The following is a 20,442-nucleotide window of genomic DNA, read 5'->3' on the forward strand; positions in this document are numbered from 1 at the left end:
CATTTTTCCGACCATTCGATAATGTAATTGAGGTCTTTCTGAATGATTTCTCAGTCGGTCTTTGTGAGGGCCTTTCCCCCCACCTTGGGGTCATCAGCGAATTTCGATATTGTGGATTTCAGTCCTGATTCGAGGTCGTTGATATATATGATGAAGATAATGGGTCCCAGCACTTACCCTTGAGGCACTCCACTAGTGGCTGGAAGCCAATCGGAAGGCTGTCCGTTGAGTAGTACTCGTTGTTTTCTGTCGGTGAGCCAATCTCTTATCCACGCGATCAGATTGGCTCCAATGCCCGCCGAGTGCAGTTTCTTAAAGAGTCGCTCGTGCGGTACCTTGTCGAAGGCTTTCTGAAAGTCCAGGTATATAACATCACTGGGGATGTGGGCATCCCAGTTCTTATATATACCTTGGAAGAAGTCTAATAAATTCGTAAGGCAGGAGCGCTTGTTTCTGAAGCCATGCTGGGTGTCGGAGATTACATTACTGTCTTCTAGAAACTTAATAAGTTTGTCTCTGATAATCTTTTCGAGTATTTTTCCTGCCACTAATGTCAAACTTATGGGCCTGTAGTTTAATGCAACGCTTTTGTCTCCTTTTTTGAAAATCGGTGTTACGTTCGCCATCTTCTAGTCTTACGGGACCTTGTTCAATTGAACAGACTGGTTGAATATGTTAGTGAGTGGCTGAAGTATTTGTTGTTTAAGCTCTTTTAATAACCACGGGGACAAACCGTCAGGTCCTGTTGACTTGTTCGTGTCGAGTTTGTCCAAATACTTTTTCACTTCTTGGTCGCATATTGAGTCAATTTTCAGGGGCGTGATTCCCCTCGGCGGGTCAGTCCTCTTGGGCATGGTTTCGATGTACTCGACTGTGAATACGGATGCGGAGTTACTGTTGAGGATTCTGGCCATCTGTTTACTGTCCTGAGTTACAGATCCAGTCTCGTCTGTCAGGGGACCAATATTGGATTTTACTTTCTTTTTCGATCTGATGTATGTGAAGAATTTTTTTGAGTTTGTCTTGATGTCACGCGCTATTTGTTTTTCGTAGTTGCGTTTGCTACTCTGAATAAAGGTGCGACAAGCTCTGAGGCTGTTTTGGTACTGTGTACGGGCTTCAGCCGTGTCACTCTTTCATTAGGTTATAATTCCTTTTTTTTTAAGTTTACCGCCCTTTTTATTTCTCTGGTCATCCACGGTGGATCTACGGCACCATTTACTCGCCTGGGTTTCGTAGGCACTGTAGCCTTTTCTGCTCCCAAAAGCTTATGTTTGAAGTTGTTCCACACGTTGTCGATTGTATTGTCGGTAAGGTGAAGTTGGTCCCAGGTCGCAGAGGGAAGCAGCTCACGGGCTAGGTTGAAATTTGCTTTTTTGAAGTCTGGTATCACTGACGGACTGTCTACGAGTTTGTGACTTATGTTGATATTGAAACGGATTAAGTGGAGATCGCAACCGTTAATTTTCTCACCAACTTCACAGTCGCGAATGAGGTCGGGGTCGCTTACTAATACCAGATCCAGCAGATTGTTTTCTCTTGTTGGTTGAGTTACAACTTGAGTGAGGAACGAATCCTCCACCTTTTCTATAAGCCTGTTACCCTCTTGATCTCCAGTCAATTGTCCCCAGTCAATGTTAGGGCAATTAAAGTCCCCAATTATTATTGCTTCTTTACTTTGTGTTAAAGAGTGAAGCTCTTCGTACAGGGCAGTGTCGTCTGCTGCCTGTTGTTTTGGAGGCCTGTATACGGTCGCAAGTGTTAGTTTCTTATTATTCGCGGTTATTTCCACATAGATGGTGGTGATGGTGTTTTTGTTTGTTTGTTTGTTTGTTTGAAGTCTTTGTGCTGGGTTTTGTGCTTCACGTCGTTCGTTTTTGCTACGTGTTTGTTTTCACGTTTGCTGCTTTAGGCTTATTTTTATTCCTTTGTGAAACCCTGACGCTGGTCGTGGTAGGCTACGTGTTATTGTTCTCGTGTTGTCGCATCTCTTAACCGTTGTTTTTATAGCTATTTTTTTGGTTTGTTTTGTATTTCATGTTTTATCAGTTTCAAATGTAGGTTATATCTATCTCTCTATCTATCCATCTATCTATCTATTTATCTCTGTCTCTCTGTTTTTTTTGTATTTCATGTTTTATCAGTTTAAAATGAAGGTTATATCTATCTATCTATCTATCTATCTATCTCTGTCTATCTATTTCCATATGTCTGTATATCTCTTTGCATGTCTTTCTTTAATTTTCTATCTTCCGTTCTTTTTGTTGCCTTTATTATCTTGTATCTTCCAGAGAGGTTAGTGTTTAACCTTAATTAGAATCTGTTGTTGATTTTAGCCTGATAGTGCATCATTTTAATTAAAGCGGTGTCTACTAATTCACGCTGTAGAATCCAATTATTATTCGGAATACGTATACTATAAATATTAATACCCAATTAAATATAATGCAGTGATGGCAATTCCTCTTCATGAAATACCAGAAAAAAAGTGTCGTGGACTGTTATGAACGTCATTATCCATGTTTTCACAGTCAATTGGTGCCTACATGAAACCTATCTGATGCTGAGCGGCTCCACCGGCGTGTAAATGGGTGTCGGCGAACATGATAACCTTTCCGGCGGGCTGTGGCTGGCGTTTGCGTCTGCCTCGTGGGAGAACCTAGGGGGTCATATTCTTAACCATTTCGACGCCCAAGTTCACATATTTGACAAAGCTTTCAAAGGAGTTTTAAGGATTCTGAGGGGTAGTTTTATGAGCCTTCTGATGGTTTGACCCTTCTTCTATACCTTGAACCTATAAAAATATTACTTAGAACCCCACTGAGCTCCGTTTTGGCCTCTGGAAATAGTTGATGTGAGAGGTGGAAGCGTTTGAGAACACCGATCAATCTGCAAGGACCATATTCTCAAACGCTTCGCCGCTTACACACTCACATTTGACAGGGTTTTTGAAGGGGTATTGGGCATTTCCAGAGGTACGTTTATGACCCTGTTGGTAGTTTGACCCCTCTTCTGTACCTTAAACGTGAAAAACACCCATGGAAACCCGATTAAACTCCATTTTACCCTTTGGAAATAGATGACATGAGAGGTGGAAGCGTCTGAGAATACCGACCGACCAGCGTTGCCAAATTATCGTATTAACCACATATCGTATCTATCATTTTTATGCCTCAAACTCTCGTACCTACACAAGTAACGTGAGAAAATCAAAGTTAGTGCTAAAACTGCTGGATATTGATGTTTTTCGTTCTTTGTTGTTATAGTTATCGGTCAGCAACTACGAAAATGAAATGCAATGAGTACGATAACTTGGCAACGCTGCCCTGGACTCGCATTTCCAATCGTTTCGGCGCCTCTGTTCGCCTGTTTGCAAAGCCTCACGTACCAGTTGTTGTGATTTTCATGGACTGTTTTGTGATGCTGGCGATAGTGTTACATCGCTTCTGCATCTTGAACGGGAAAAAACACCCACAAAGACCCAGTTAATCTTCTCTGTGGCCTTGGGAAATAATCGTAATGGGAGCCTGTTGAGTTTAAGAACATTATGAACCCTAGACCCATATTCTCAGACATCTCGGGACACCCACATTTGGGAAGGCTTTGGCAGAGATTGTGTTAGTGGTTCCATGGGTAGTTTTACGGGTTAGTGATGGTATGACAAGGCTTCTGCACCGTGAATGTGAAAAGCACTCATGGGAACCCAACTAATCTCCTTTGGGGCCTCATAAATTGTTGTGAGAGCCGAAAGCGTCTGAGAATATCGGCCCTGGTGGTCTCTATACGTGAACAGCGTTACCAGATTATCGTACTCAGAACATTGTATTTTCCTGTTTCTGACCTATAACAATTGCAGAAAAACATCGATAATTAGCCATCTGAACTCTAATTGTAAATGTATATCGTTATCAGTGTAGGCTCGACAGTTTTGGGCCTCAAGCAGACGAAAAAAGTATGCCTAGTACGACAACCTGGTAACGCTGGACGTAGAATGAGGCAAGCACTGAGAGGAGGGTTGTGAAGGCAGAGATATAAATGACGTGAGGAAAGCTACGTGTATCACGCCGGTTCTTCCAATTATTTTATGTATGAGGAAAACTTAGGGCATTTGGAACGTAGCGATTAGATTCCCAGCACGAGAAAGCGAACCAGTGGGAGGGGAGTTATGGGTAGGAAGGTGCTAACGATGTGATGGGAGGAGAGCTACATCTCTCACGATAGTTTTATGGAGATGAAAAAAACAAGACCCTCTTAAACATACTGGTTAGATTCCAAGAACTAAAAAATGAACAAATGAGAAGCGAGTTGTAAGAAGGAAGACACATACGAGGTGAAGTGTGGAGAGCTACCTATATCATGACATTTTCAAAACACTAAAGTACGTACCTGTTAGATTCTCAGAACTATACAACAGATTAGAGGAAGAAAGGTAAAAACGAGGTGATGGATAAAAAGCCACTACTATTTACGGCACCTCATCCAATTATTTTAAAGGGAAAAAGTAAGTTCTCTGAAATGCAACAGTTTGATTCACGGAACCATAAAACAATTCAGGGAGAGGAGAGCTGAGGGAAGAAAAGTGCAAACCTGTTAATGCGTGAAGAGCTACATGATGACGCCACTTCCTTCACACATTTCAAGAAGTGAAGACAAAGAAGGCCATCTTGAGTGCACCAGCGCCCTGCATGTTTTCAGTATATATAATGGCTGTGAAAACTGCCGCCACCGTGAAAAGAAAGCGCCAGCTCGTTCGGTAGTCATCATGTGTTTTGCCGTTGCTGTTGTTCATGGGATGGTCTGGGCGTGATGCGCGTTTTGCTGACCTTGGAAATGGAGCTAACTGCATTTTTCCATGACATTCACTGAAGTGTGGCACTAAAATGGCGATGAATATAGAAAAACTGATGTTAAAATAGAAAAAAAACCGAATCTGATTATGTTGTTACAAATATGTGCGATGTGCATGAAGGTGCAGCGCAGGCCAACAGGTGGCATCAGCATCAAATAAGAAAGGATTTGACTCAAAAAGCAATCGGAGAAAAAATCTAAAGAGTGATGGGACGTGAACATAAATCATGTGATACTTGTATTTCTATCTTTACTTACCCTTGATTTCTTTATTTTGATAATCTTGATTTCACATGCATGACCGTGCTGAGTGGAGGAGACCTGTCAGGAACATCGACACCACATAGAAATGGGAAAAGATGTTCAGAGGAAGACTTGGTTTCTTTGCACTTTATTGATATACCTAGCAAAAACAAACAAAAAAAAAAAAAAAAAAAAAAAAACAGCTTGAATACAACTTTCCTTTATCAATAAATTTACACGTTAAAAAATGCTGTTGGTACAATCTATCATTCTTTTCATTCTGTCAATGCTAAAGTAGTAATGCACACTCGAATCTGAGTTTCTGATTGCATTGTAAGAAGCAGGGATTATGTCATTATTTTTAGTTAACTGCTATTGGGATCGAAAAGAATCCCGCGTATAAATAGTTGCCGAGCTGCAAATAAGGAGGATTCATAAGAGAAAGCTTTGGCCAGCCACAGAGGGATAGGAGTTTCATCTATATATACTTCACGAAAATAGTTAAAAGTAGTACTAAGCCATTCTCTCTCTCTCTCTCTCTCTCTCTCTCTCTCTCTCTCTCTCTCTCTCTCTCTTAGGCAACTTATATCTCCTCAGTCCTTCCTATAGTAATAAACATTTGAATGCTTTTATTTAATGTCCGTAAAAGTCTATAGTTAAAATGTTCTCCGTTACTACCCAATATTCCTAAGTCTCTCTCTCTCTCTCTCTCTCTCTCTCTCTCTCTCTCTCTCTCTCTCTCTCTCTCTCTCAGATCACATGTGTTGGACTTTTAAAGACAAGAGACTCGTCATTTAATCCATCCTTGAACGCGTCTTAGTAACATGTGACTGCCACCACCACCACCACCACCACTGCTTCCTCCTCCTCCTCCTCCTCCTCCTTTATTTTTTTCTTCTTCTTCTTTGTCTTCTTCACAATCACCCCAATCATCTGCATTACCTCCTCATTCCTGTTCTCCTCCTCCTCCTCATCATCATCATCCCATTACCTCCTCCTCCTCCTCTTCCTCCATCTTACCCCACAACCACCACCACCCCCATCACCACTTCTACACAACCACTACCACCCACACTACTCCTCCCCCCCTAGCATCACAACCCCTATCACTATCTCCTCCTCTCTTACACAACCATCACTACCACCCACTCTCCTCTTCCTCCTCTTCTTCCTCCGATAGAACCAGTAGTAACATCACCAAAATCATCTCTGTCGCTACCCCAGTGATACCCTCGACCCTACTACTACTACTACTACTACTGTTACTACTACTATTACAACAACAACTACTACTACTACTACTACTACTACCACTACTACTACTACTACTACTACTACTACTACTACTACTACTACTACTACTGCTATACTCAGTACTATCCATAAAAAAACTACAAATCAACAACACAACTTTTACTACTACTACTACTACTACTACTACTACTACTACTACTACTACTACTATTATGACAACAAGGCATCCTATCACATGAAGGTGCGTCACTTGTCATTGTTAGCCTCGTTGAGATACTTTTTTTTATTGTGGTCAGATAAACGTTTTGCGGTGTGTGTGTGTGTGTGTGTGTGTGTGTGTGTGTGTGTGAACAAAGAGAGCCAGAGGAAGCTACTAACCCCAGCGGCCATGCACGCCCCTTGAATCATGTGACCTTCGCCTATAAAGAGAGCGTTCCCTCAAATCCTCCTCCCCCAGCTGTTTAGTTATGGGAGAGGGATAGAGGGCCAGTTCGACAGTCCAATACGGAGTCATTGTAAGCGCCGAGACCAAACTATATTCACCACAATGATCCGTTATTTCTACTCAATACCAGATACTAAAGAGATTTCCTCTGTGGTATCTATAGGTTCCTTCTTTTTATATCAACGCCAAACACTATACAAGGAATGTTTATAGTATTTTGTGTTTGGTTTGGGAGCGTACAAACTTGCTGTAATGGACTGTAAAACTGGTCCATAAATGCGGCTTCGGGTTTGGTCTTATTTTACATTGTTTCTGTTTTTCGTTTATAAGTGAAGGAAAGATAGGTGAAGGGAGGTGACTGAAAAAGGGAACATTAACTCAAGCTCTCATTCTTGTTGTTGTTTTAAGTTACTGGAGAGGGATATAAATGCTGCTTCGTGTTTGGTCTTATTTTACTTTGTTTCTGTTTGTCGTTTATAAGTGAAGGAAAGATAGGTGAAGGGAGGTGACTGAAAAAGGGATCATTAACTCAGGCTTTCATTCTTGTTGTTGTTTTAAGTTACGGGAAAGGGATATGAATTCTGCTTCGTGTTTGGTCTTATTTTACTTTGTTTCTGTTTGTCGTTTATAAGTGAAGGAAAGATAGGTGAAGGGAGGTGACTGAAAAAGGGATCATTAACTCAGGCTTTCATTCTTGTTGTTGTTTTAAGTTACGGGAAAGGGATTTAAATGATGCCTCGTGTTTCGTCTTGCTTTATATATATAGTTTTTTTCGTCGCCTTAAACTGAGGGAAATAAAAGTCAGGTGAACTAAAACAAGGAATATTCTCTCAGCCTCATCCCTCTATAATAGTTCTTTACAGTTTCGAGAAAGGGAAAGAAATGATGCCTCGTGTTTGGTTTTGTTTTATGTTGGTTCTTTGTCGCTTAAAAGTGAAGGAAAGATAAAAGTCACGTGAATTAAAAGAAAAAGGATTATGCTCTCAAATTCTCATTCTTGTAGCTATTTTAAAGTTACGAGAAAGGGGTGGAAAGGCTACTGCTTCGCGTTTGGTTTCGTTTTATGCTTTTCTCTTCGCTTTTATAGGAGATTAACTAAAAAAGGGAGCATTGTCTTAAATCCCTCTTCTTGTAGTTGTTTAGGGTTACGAGAAATGGAAAGAAATGCTGCTTCGTTGTTGGTCTTATTTTTTTTCCCGCTTAAAAGTGAAGGAAAGATAAATGTCAAGTGAATCAAAAGATAAAGGAATGCTCTCTCAACGTCTCATTCTTGTAGTTGTTTGAAGTTACGAAGATGGAATATAAATGCTTCTTTACGTTTGGTCGCGTTGTATATGGGTTTATGTCGCTTTTATCTGAAGGGTTGAATGTGCAGTTAATTAAAAAGGAATATTCTGTCAAATCCTCCGTCTTGTTTTTACATTTTACATCATGAGAGAGGAATGGTGATGCTCCCTGTCTGGCTCTTCTTTAATGTCTTCTTTAATGTCGCCTATACGTGAAGGATGGAAATATGTGAAGTTGATTCTCAAAAGTAACGTTCTTCAAGTTCTCTTTTTGATTTGTTTCGATTTGTTTAAAGTTATGGGAAGGGAGTGGAGATGCTTCATTTCTAACCTTTCTTTGTATGGTTTTTTTTTCAGTTTCACTTCTGTAAAGTTAATTCTAATATAAAAGTAACATTCTCTCAAATCTTCATTCTAGTGCAGTGGTTCCCAACCATTTTTCTGTCGTTTCCCCTTCAACCAGTTCAACCATCCGGATTCCCCCTTCGTGTGGACAAGGAAAAAAATAGTCAAAGTACGATATTTTCTTTATTAATAACACAAATAACATAGTAAACAAATAAAAGCCAAACACAAAATTTACTTGCTTAATAACACAAATCAATCAATAGCCCTGACGCCCCGTTGCCGCCGGGACCTCCCTCCAAGGGGGCGGCCATGACAGAAGAGTCTCCAGTTTTCCCTCTCCAAACAAACATTTCTTGCACATCTAATTCTTCGGATCCCTCTTTGACCCCTCTCTTTTATGTATTCCTCAACTCTATCTTTCGTAGCATAAATGTTGATTTTTGTTTCTATAAACTAAAAGAAAAGTCAATTCCGCATTCTTCGAGATTTTTTTTCAGTCGACTATTTGCTAGTAATTTATATTTTCCTCCCGTTAAATTTCCCCCATGGAATCCTGAAACTTCCCTCAGGGGGAAATTTCCCTTAGGTTGGGAAATGCTGTTCTAGTGGCTCGATTTTGTATCATGAGAAAGGACTGGCGATGCTTTACGTCTGGTCTTGTTTTGTGTGGTTTTCCTCTCGTTTTTATTCGGAGGAAAAAAAGATATGTCTAAAAAAGATAAAAAAGAACGTTGTCTTATAAATCTCTACTGCGGTTTGAAATTTTATGATTTATGTTTTATGTTGCGAGATAAGGTCGGTGATGCTGTTTAATGTTCTCTTAACACTTGGGTTTATCGATGCTTTTATCTCAAGGTAAAGAATATGTATAATTAGCTTACATCACATCTGACCATTATATGGAGTTATTTTTGTCTCGAAGAAGGTATATACAGTGAGTTTGCTGGATAACAATTTAGTGTGTATTTTGAGCTTAGTTTTAGCTTTTGCTTGAGAAACCACATTTTATAAGTAATTCAATTCATGCGTATACATTGGAGATGAGCACGATAGAATGTTAATTAATTTATGTTATTGAATTACTTGGAAATGTTAAGTAGTTATTAAACCTTTGATAACATTTGATATGCTGCTGTAAGTGTGTAATAATATATGTAATGAGTGATGAGACAAATTAATCCGTTAAACCTTCATTAGTCGCCAGCCAACTGAACACCGCAACGCGCTGAACGCGTCTTTCATTACGCCCGCAATACTCGGCCTTATGAGGGCGGCGAGCTGCATACGGAACGCCTTCATTTAATTTCGTAAGGGAAGTGCGGCACAAATTCTTGTTGCCAGCTTAATGGAACATCGTAGAGGAACATCGTCGGGATGGATAGAATCTCGTGTGCCTTAGAGATTTTATGTTCACTTACTCATTATAGCTTTGCATTATAGCTTCGCGTGGCCTCGGTGCCCATCTCCGTTGCATTAGCCCTTGAGCCTGTGGTGCGTAAGAACCCATTACCCCTGAAAACGGGCAAGTTTGACATCCGGGTTACCACATTTTACCTTCCCCAGGTTTCCCCAGGTAACAATTTATCGGTCAACCCGAACGGGAGGTGAGGGCAAGCAGCGCGCCGACTGCTCGGGACGGGATTCGAACTTTAACCCGCAGATTCGTAGCTAGATACGCTAACCATTGCACCATGGAAGCCCCCAGGAATTTTCCAGCAAGAACATAAGAACATAAGAACATAAGAACGCAGGAGTCTGCAAGAGGCCGGTAGGCCTGTACGAGGCAGCTCCTTTGACCCTAAGCTCCCGTGTATCTAACCCCACCTAATATCGCTGTCCATGAATTTATCTAGTCTATTTTTGAATGTGACAATTGTATTGGCACTCACCACATGACTGCTAAGCCTATTCCACTCATCCACCACCCTATTAGTAAACCAATTTTTGCCTATGTCCCTGTTGAATCTGAATTTATCCAGTTTAAACCCGTTACTTCGTGTCCTACCCGGTTCTCTTACCAACAAAACCTTATGAATGTCTCCCTTATTAAAGCCCTTCATCCATTTATAAACCTCGATCATGTCTCCACGCACCCTTCGCCTTTCTAGAGAATGCAAGTTTAACTGTTTGAGTCTTTCCTCGTATGGCAAGTTTCTCAACCCCTGAATCATCTTAGTCATCCTCCTCTGCACCGATTCTAACATTTTGATATCCATTCTATAGTAGGGTGACCAGAACTGAACCGCATAGTCAAGATGAGGTCTAACTAATGCTAAATATAGTTTGAGGAAGACTTCGGGGCTTCTGTTGCTTACGCTACGAAGAGAAGAAACTTTTTTTTTGGAAACGTATAAATGAACGATTTTTTCTTTTCTTATTATCGTATTTTTTCTCGACTTTGTTTAACTTCGTTTTGGCTGAATATATTATTTCCTTTGAATTTGAGTGATGAAAAAGAGATAATCGCTTCAAACATAAATTTTTATATCTTCTTTTTGTAGAGCCACAAACTGTATGTTTTTTTTAGCCATTAACATTCACAAAGGGAAAAATGTCAGGCCTTCCAAAACGTAACGCATTCATGGCTGCTTATTTTTCTGTGTGTTATAATTCCAGGAGTCACAATTTGCATGTTTTATTCCACCTTATTTGATTTTCCGCCGGCCATGACTTGCCTCATCAAGCTAAATTGCAAAGAGTGAACATGAAAATTTTCCGTCCGAAGAAAAATAGAATAACAAAAGTCGTGGCGAGAGCACCGGGGCCTTTTCTTGCGTCTCCTCTCTTTGTTTCTTATTTTTCGGTCGTTTGTTCTTCCTTTTAAATATTCGTTTTTTCTTTATTTAATTCACTTTTTTTCCTTTTGATTATGTATTCTCTCTCTCTCTCTCTCTCTCTCTCTCTCTCTCTCTCTCTCTCTCTCTCTCTCTCTCTCTCTCTCTCTCTCTCTCTCTCTCTCTCTCTCTCTCTCTCTCTCTCTCTCTCTCTCTCTCTCCCCCCCTATCCCTCCCCTCCCACTCTCCCCCATCCAACCATAAGTGTTAAGAAGTCACGAGAAGGGAGTGAGTCAGTGTGTGTGTGTGTGTGTGTGTGTGTGTGTGTGTGTGTAGAATCTTAAGTAAGTGTAATTATAGAATGACTAGGCGCAGACCACAATACATAAACATAAAGACAAGGGTATTAAATTTTGTCTCATCATCATCATCATCATCATCATTATCGTCATCACCTTCATCTTTTTTATCTAGTTTTCATTACTATCACCATTACATATCATTATTATCCTTTGTGTCAATCTGTCTATCTATCTATCTATCTATCTATCTGTCTGTCTATCTCTCTATCTATTCATCGATCTATCTATCTGTCTATCTATATCTATCTATCTATCTATCTGCTTATCTATATATTTATCTATTTGCCTCTCTATCTATCTATTTCCCTATCTATCTATATCCTAACTATCAACACCACCAAAACCATTACTGTCATCATCATCATCATCATCATCATCATCATCATCGGCAGTTATTTGTAGCGTTTTCATCACCATCACCACCACCATCAGCTTTACTCATTCTCACCCATCAATATTATACTAACCACAACCGCCACCAACATCACCATTATTTTTTTCTTTATATTTGTCACCACCACCGTCATCACCATCTCCGTACCTCCATCACTCACTCTCCAGCTACCAACATTACCCATCTTTCCTGCATCACCACCACCACCACGACTCATCATCACCCACTAGGTCTCTTTAATCACCTCCACCACCATCCTCACCACCTTTATCTTCTCATCACTACCACTGCATTTGTTTTTCATTGCTTTCACCACCCTAACGAGCGTCATCACCCAATACGCGTGTCTAATTACCTCCATTATCACCTTCAACACGTTCACCGCCACCGCTACCTCCATCACCACTACCACTAACAACATCAGCACGACCCTCATCACCACTCATCATGTCTGTGTAATCATCACTGTCGCCCTCACTAACAACCACCGCTACCACCACCACCCATCCTCCTATCACTCCACGGTCTTCCTTACCAAACCCCTCCACCACCCCCGTACCACTCATTACCTGTCCTACCACCGCCGCCACCACCGCCCGTCCACCTGTTCCTTCAAGCGACAGGTGTCAGGTGGGGGGCAGCGTTGCCATCGGCCCCGCCTCTCGGACCCGCCCTCTTTTTCCTCCGTTTATAGCAAACCTTTAGATTACGTGTTGCATCCTTCCCCTTCCCCGCGCGTCCAGGCCACAGACACCATCGCCGCTGCCGGGTCCTCCGTGCGGCATGGTGGTTGTGGTGCTCGTGGATATTTGCGTGTGTGTGGCAACCCCATGTAACTCACTGGCGACCGCGCCGGCGAGAAAAAAAAAGTAATCATCGCCAAACCGACTCTGTTGTAAGTCAGTGAGCGTCAGATCGTCTCTTTTTTGCATCATTAATGAGTTTCATGTATCCTCTTCTTGGTCTCGCTTCCATAATGCCTCGGCGACCAATTTTCGAGATGCGGCATTCGCTGGAGACATTCAGTGGAGGTGCGCGGTGGCCTCGGTCCGTCTGCGCCTGCTTCAGGGTGGAATTAAAGGCTCTGTCAAGGATCTGGATACTTCCAACAACGAACTAGCAGGGCTACAGGGCACGCCGCGGGCTTATGCCATCACCTGCTTCTTCCTCCGGCCTGAGGGATGGGGACAAGAGGCGTGTGGACGTGGTGGGTAGGAGAGACAGACAATGTGCGGTACACGAGCCGGTGCAGGCCAGCTGAACGGCGGCCGGCCTTCAGCGAGACGCACGGAGCCAGTGCTGTCTGAGACGTGTGCACGTGAGGGTGTGGGTCGCCGCGTCGCTGTCGTCCCCCACCGCCACTGCCTCCGTCGCTAGCTGACGCTACAGCCGCGGACGGTGAGTGCTTACCTCTCCTCCACCTTGTCAGCGGAACCGAGTGTCTTGCTCGTGGCTGGGGGGGTGCCGCCTCGCCGCTACAGCTCCAAATGCGGCACTTAAAGTGGAGCAAGAGGGGCAGCGAGCGGCCGTGAGCTGGGTGCCACTATGGCCGCCCCTCTCCCCCCTACACTGTCTGCACCATGTGGGGGAGATGGCACTCGGTCTCACCGCGAGCCACTCGGCTCCCTCACGCAACTAATCTCTCTTTTGACACCGGCATGTTTATTTTTTGTCAATGCTGCACGACAGAACGTTGACTCGTGTGGTGTTCAAGAAACGTTATCATCAAGGACAACGTTTGTATCCTGAGCCACAAGGTCGGCAGTGACGGATGATATGAGCGACAGTTTTCAGAGTGGATGTCAATATTGTCTTACCGGCACTGGCGGGGCTTTGAGCGGCTTAGGTCACTATAAGAACGGATTTCGCCGGGTTCGTGACAGTCCTTTTGCCCCGCGCGGCCAAAACTAACAGATTACATAAATGTAATCCTTAGCTCACCTCTTCGTCTGACCGACTGACTGATGTGTGTGTGTGTGTGTGTGTGTGTGTGTGTGTGTGTGTGTGTGTGTGTGCTATGATCATGAGTCTCCCACATTAGAGCCCCGAATCTCCTTGTTTGTTTGTGTGTGTGTGTGTGTGTGTGTGTGTGTGTGTGTGTGTGTGTGTTTTCATGGTCAAGGGTAGCTAGTGGGTGACGGAGTTAATTGATGGTGGTGGTGGTGATTCTGTTGGGGGTGATAATAGTTCTCCTAGTGATGGTGATGGCTGTGAATGGGATGGGCTGTGGTGGATGTGGTGATGCTGGCAGTGGCTATGCTGATGGTGCCTATGGTAGTACTATCACCACTACTATTACTGCAACAATTATAATGTTAACTACCGTGTGGGTAAAAAAATCCTCAGATCTGTTTAAGACCATTGAAGCAGAAGTACCACAGGACAGCCACACTCAGGCGAGCCTCATCTCCAACTCTTAATACATACTCGTCGTGCTCCTCCAGTGTCACAGTCTGTTGTTCACGTGACGCCGTATTTCGTAATTTGCATCTGGATTACAAGGCGTCCCCGGTGAGAGGCGCTTGCTAGACAATGCATTCGCGAGGTATAAATTTATCGGCAAAAGGTGTGTGTGTGTGTGTGTGTGTGTGTGTGTGTGTGTGTGTGTGTGTGTGTGTGTGTGTGTGTGTGTGATTAATTTTCAAGGTAATTTGAAATGTAATTTGAATATACACTCATAATCGCCCATATTACTATCATATACATTTTAAAGTATATATCTGCAAACACAATATGCGTTTGTGTCATTCACCATGGTCTGATCACGCGTTGGACTCGCGTTCGCCAGCCAGTACCCTCCCCGAATGAGCTTGGAGGTCGGGTGACATATTTGGGCGGTACGGCTGGAGACTCACATCAAACCCACACACACCCGGGAGGCGATACACAATCCCCGACTGACACCCGGCACCCATCCACTGCTGGGTGTACAGGGGGCACGGATTAAAGGAGACTGCCCATCCGTCTCAACTTCGCCCGGGGGATCGAACACCGGACCTCTAGGTTATGAAGCGAGTGTGGTTACCACTGCACTTACCACTGCGTGTGTGTGTGTGTGTGTGTGTGTGTGTGTGTGTGTTTTGATGTTCTATCTAATTTGAACTTGTTTACGCTATGGGTCGTCTACACCCGTCATATTAATTTCAAAGTCTAAACAAACGTGACATGCCACCTTGCCAACAATGCATTCAGTATGATTATAGTTTGGGTATCCTGACATGAGATGTAATGATTTCCTATGTAATTTCGATGTTTACAATATGTCGTCCACATGTCATATTCAGATCAAAGTATATTTTTGAACGGAATGTGTGTGTGTGTGTGTGTGTGTGTGTGTGTGTGTGTGTGTGTGTGTGTGTGACGTTAAATGAGAGTAAAGTCGGGGGTTTAAGCTACAAGGCGCCAGTGCTCATCTCCGTTTCTTTGGCCCGTGCACGCTTGAACCTGTGGTGGGTAAGAATACATTACCCCGAGGCGCAGGGCAAATGTGATATCCGGATTACCACATTCTGCCTTCCTCAGGTGTTCCCTGGTACCCTGTTATCGACCAGCCTGAAAGGTGGGCTGAGCGCCGACTACTCTGGCCGGGATCGAACGTGGACCCACGGATTAGAGGCTTGACGTGCGAACAACTACATCACGGAGGAGCACTGAGACGTTTAACGCTTTATAATTTAATCTGGATGTGTTTACACTGGGAGACGTCCACACCCTTTCATATTAATTTGAAAGCCAAAACACACGTAGCATGCCACCTTGTCTGTCACGCAGCGCCGCTCGGCCACGCCTGCCACGCAGCTCCACACTTGCCGCATAGCATTCCCCTGCGCGCCCTCGCACGGGCAGGAAGTGTCGTGTGCGCTGCTCCGTCAACTTGCTCGGCGCACAGCATTGCTCTTATATGAATGATCATCATAAAGCAAAACTAAGTTGGTTTGAATTCGAAAGGAAAGAAGGAAGGAAGCATCGCAAGATTACTGAGTTACCTGTATGTTACCTTGCTTCCTCTACCATAACTTATTGTTCTTCCTTCTTTTCTTGTTCCTTCTTCTTATCTTCCTCCTCTTTCTGCTGCTGGTGCTGCTGCTGCTACTACTACTACTACTACTACTACTACAATACCATCACCACCCCACCACAAACTATTACAACAACAACTATGCTACTACTACTACTACTACTACAACTATTACCACCACCACCACCAGGCATAATCGCGCCCTGACCCTCCCCACCGCCTCCACACGTCGCCGCCGCTCCGTCCATTCAGCCGCGCCACCCAAATGACTCAATATCGGCCGCTCGTCCGTCGTCATGTCATCCACGCTTCGAGCTGTCACTCTCCTCGCTGGATCGACCCGGCGCCTCTGTGTACTACTGCGGCGGCGGCTTGAGCAGAACCGCCATGCTTGCAAGGGTCACATGGGCGTCTTGAGGAATGCCGGCGAGTCAAACGCAAACTATTTAATCTGAAGTGCCCTGCGTTTCTCATTTTTATGCATTAATTTTGATGTTTTTATTTAATTTACTTTTTGATTGATGAAAATGCTAATAAAGGCTGATGAAGCTGATTTCGTAATTCAGTTTAGCTAATATTGAATCTGCATGTTGAAAAGCAAGTCTGGCGTTAGTGAAGAAAGATTTTGTTACTGCATGAATCATTATTAACCTCTGCGAGTGGAAATATATCAAATGAGCCTGAAAACAACGTTACCGAAGCTTTTGACATTATGAGTATCAGAGTCTTCGAGATAGTTAGAGGCCACTCGCCAGTTTGCCTCTGCCTCCTGCCAGGCTGAGCCCGTATTCAAAGACGCTTTCGGCCTCACAACCAACATTTCCAAAGGTCTCAAACATGGAGGTCTCAATGAAGCTTAGTCGGGTTATTTTGAGTGTTTTCACGTTGATGGTGCAGAAGCCTTGTCAAACTATTACCATCCCCATAAAATTACCCAGGGAAATACTTACACAACCTCTTCGAAAGCCTTATCAAATCAAATGTGGGTGTTTAAGTCCCGACAATTTTGAGAATATGGGCCTTGCTGGTTAGTAAGTCTTTTGCCACAGATCCTGCAACGGACCATAAGAGGAAGAGGTACGGGGGCATGGCCAAGTGCTCTCAATGTACGCTGCTGGTGAGAACAAATGAACTTCTTTATCACCAGTAGGGAAAGAAAACAATGATGCCTCGGTTACATGAGAATATTTTTGTAAGGTAATTTATAATGAAGCTTATATTAATAAATTGCAAGGGTGAAGGCTACTGTAGTTATTAGTCACGGCACAACATGAAAATGAGACGGGTAAAAAGGGTTCTTGCAAGTTGTTACAGTCTGCAATTACTTTCTTCGTTCTTGGCTGGAAAAAGAAACAAATAAAGAATGTTAAGACGGACCTTCTTACGATTTTCACTATTTTTGGGGGGAACAATAAAAACTTTGTCCGTTGGAAGTCAGGCACGAAACTTTGAAGACGCTTGTTTGTTTTAGGGCCAGACGTACATATTTTAGTGTGTGTGTGTGTGTGTGTGTGTGTGTGTGTGTGTGTGTGTGTGTGTGTGTGTGTGTGTGTGTGTATTTCACCACGGCCTGATCACGAGTTGGACTCGCAATCGCCAGCAAGTACCCTCCCGATTAGAGCAAGGCTCATTAGTCGATCTCTACACTACACCGACACACACACACCCTCCATCCCACCCATCCCACGGGGAAACAGTAACCACACTACCTACCATCGTCTCCAGCAGCCTGCCCAGGCGAACCTCTGGCTGCTCCCCTTGCATGAGCAAGCCTGCCGACTGAGCTATCGGAGCGGTGTGTGTGTGTGTGTGTGTGTGTGTGTACTTCAGTTTGTTTGTGTGTTTGTTGGTTGGTTGGTTGGTGTGTGTATGTGCCTTCGGATATATAAATAAAGGTTCCGAGCAATTATTATTATTATTATTATTATTATTATTATTATTATTATTATTATTATTATTATTATTATTATTATTATTATCATTAACATTATTATTACATTTATTATTATTATCGTTGTTATTGTTATTAGTAGTAGTATCAGTATCAGTAGTGAAGAAGTGTTATTATTTCCATCACCATCACGCCGGGGAACAGCTGCGAATAAACAACAGAATAACATTATTTTTTCCCTTACGATCTTGATTTTCGGGAACAAAAACTGAACGACACCAATTTCTACCTGAACCTTGAGGAGCTTAATCAAGGGTTAATGGCGACACCCGGGTGATCGTGACCCTTTGTGACCCAACACTGACCGTCTCGGCCGTGGGGGGGTCAAGGAGCATTGTGTGCGGGGGGATTTTAATTAACGTTTGTAAAGGTCAGGATGATGTGGCCACACCCCTAGACTGCCACACGTACACATACATACATACATACGTACATATATACATACCTACGTACATACATACATACATATGCACGACACAGCTGTCTCGTTTAATTAAAATTAAGCCTAAAATACATGCTGATGTCACACACACACACACACACACACACACACACACACACACGCCACAGCTGTTGTCACATGTTTTGCGCTACAAGTGGACACAAAAAATCGCACACATCACGCTGCCTTTTCCCGACGCTCATTCTGGCTAGCAAGAATGTGACATTTGGAAAGTAGAACACATTCGTTATTCACGGCGAAAATCCATAGAGAGAGAGAGAGAGAGAGAGAGAGAGAGAGAGAGAGAGAGAGAGAGAGAGAGAGAGAGAGAGAGCTGTTTCACCTTCACATTAATCTCCCTAGTTGATGTGAGCCCAGGCTGAATATTGAGCTGAACGTCTACTCATTAGGATTGAGTGTGTGATTAGAGAGCGAATCACGGCTCGTCATTAAACAAGATGAAGCATTTAGATGATGAATAAAAGAGAGAGAGAGAGAGAGAGAGAGAGAGAGAGAGAGAGAGAGAGAGAGAGAGAGAGAGAGAGAGAGAGAGAGAGAGAGAGAGAGAGAGAGAGTGTGTGTGTGTGTGTGTGTGTGTGTGTGTGTGTGTGTGTGTGTGTGTGTGTGTGTGTGTGTGTGTGTGTGTGTGTGTGTGTGTGTGTGTGTGTGTGTGTGTGTGTGTGTGTGTGTGTGTGTGTGTGTGTGTGTATTGCCAGGCTAATGAACCTATGTAATGTTATTCATGAACTGCTCGGTTTATTTTTATTTTTCAGAAAGGCTTTTATTTACATGGAACTTATTTATGTTGTTTAATGGCTGGTCATATTAAGGTTAATGGATGTTCTGTGCTCTTCGGGATTTTTAATTGGGGCATTTCTATTCGTATCTACATTATTTCGGCTGCTGTGGATGCGTCTGACAGATATTTTGTGTGTAACTTGACTTTTGTGTGTGTGTGTGTGTGTGTGTGTGTGTGTGTGTGTGTGTGTGTGTGTGCTTGAGAGAGAGAGAGAGAGAGAGAGAGAGAGAGAGAGAGAGAGAGAGAGAGAGAGAGAGAGAGAGAGAGAGAGAGAGAGAGAGAGAGAGGATGGGTAATGAGGCAGCAAATACATAACAACCCATGTGTGTGTGTGTGTGTGTGTGTGTGTGTGTGTGTGTGTGTGTGTGTGTGTGTGTGATGGCGAGAGCGACGTGTGTGTGGGGGGAGGTGAAGGTAATAAGCCGGCATACGCCAAGCTGACCATGTCATTTTAATCACTACTTTTGGCAAATAAAACAGCGATCGCTCTCTCCCTGACGGGGCTCAGGTGCTGCCCGTAATTACCGAAACGTATGCAGTTCATTACTTACTGATACTAATAGCAATAACTGATACTGCGCGTGCGATGTTGCCAGATCTGTAATGAATATACACGCGGGCTTTCGTTAGTCTGACAATTATGAAAATAAATTTAGTCTGTGTTGTAAAATGTGGCGCACTTTATTAATGGATCTCTTTTGTCACGGGGCTTAGAGGGGGTAATGGACTGGGGCTGACGGGTGTTCGGGCGGGAATTACCATGCTGGGAGTGGGCCGGGCTGTATTACACTGTGTATGGGTGACGGAGGGCAGCGCTTCGTGGCCTAGAATGCAAGCAACCCCAGCGGTGCTAAAGCTGTTTGGTGGATCCTGGGAATGACTCTAGGGCCTAGAGTCATTCCCAGGATCTAGGCAGTACTTTGTACTGCCTAGAGTCTAGGCAGTACAAAGTAATATCTTAATACATTCTGGTTACACATCTGAGGGAGCCTCAAGAAATGTAGGTTGCAGCCAATGTACTATCTTATTTTGTTTGTTTGCTTGGTTTAGCATATTCGTGTCGACTTTGATTTCTTATTTTTAGAGAATAGTCAAAATATATTAAGTCAAGTTTTCTATTGCTTCATGGTGTATCATATGTCGTCTTTGTAGCATAATCAAAGGCGTGCTGAGTAACTGAAGAAGCCGGACTCAAGTTTGTTGGGCTGTCTTTACATCCAAACAGGGGCTCTGGGGACTCAAAAAGCTTAAGACACGCTGCATAGATGATAGGTTGAG

At 43.2% G+C, this 20,442-nt stretch overlaps 1 protein-coding gene across 1 annotated transcript in view; it reads left to right on the forward strand.

The window, feature by feature from the left end:
* The first annotated feature begins 12,973 nt into the window (after positions 1-12,973).
* LOC127006516 (blood vessel epicardial substance-A-like) overlaps positions 12,974-20,442 on the forward strand; it is a 119,562-nt gene continuing 112,093 nt past the window's right edge. Inside the window, exon 1 of the mRNA XM_050876468.1 lies at positions 12,974-13,352. The gene's annotated coding sequence lies outside the window, so the exon portion shown is untranslated. The remainder of the gene's footprint in view (positions 13,353-20,442) is intronic.

This window comes from Eriocheir sinensis, chromosome 33, assembly GCF_024679095.1.
Source record: "Eriocheir sinensis breed Jianghai 21 chromosome 33, ASM2467909v1, whole genome shotgun sequence".
Taxonomy (NCBI): Eukaryota; Metazoa; Arthropoda; class Malacostraca; order Decapoda; family Varunidae; genus Eriocheir; species Eriocheir sinensis.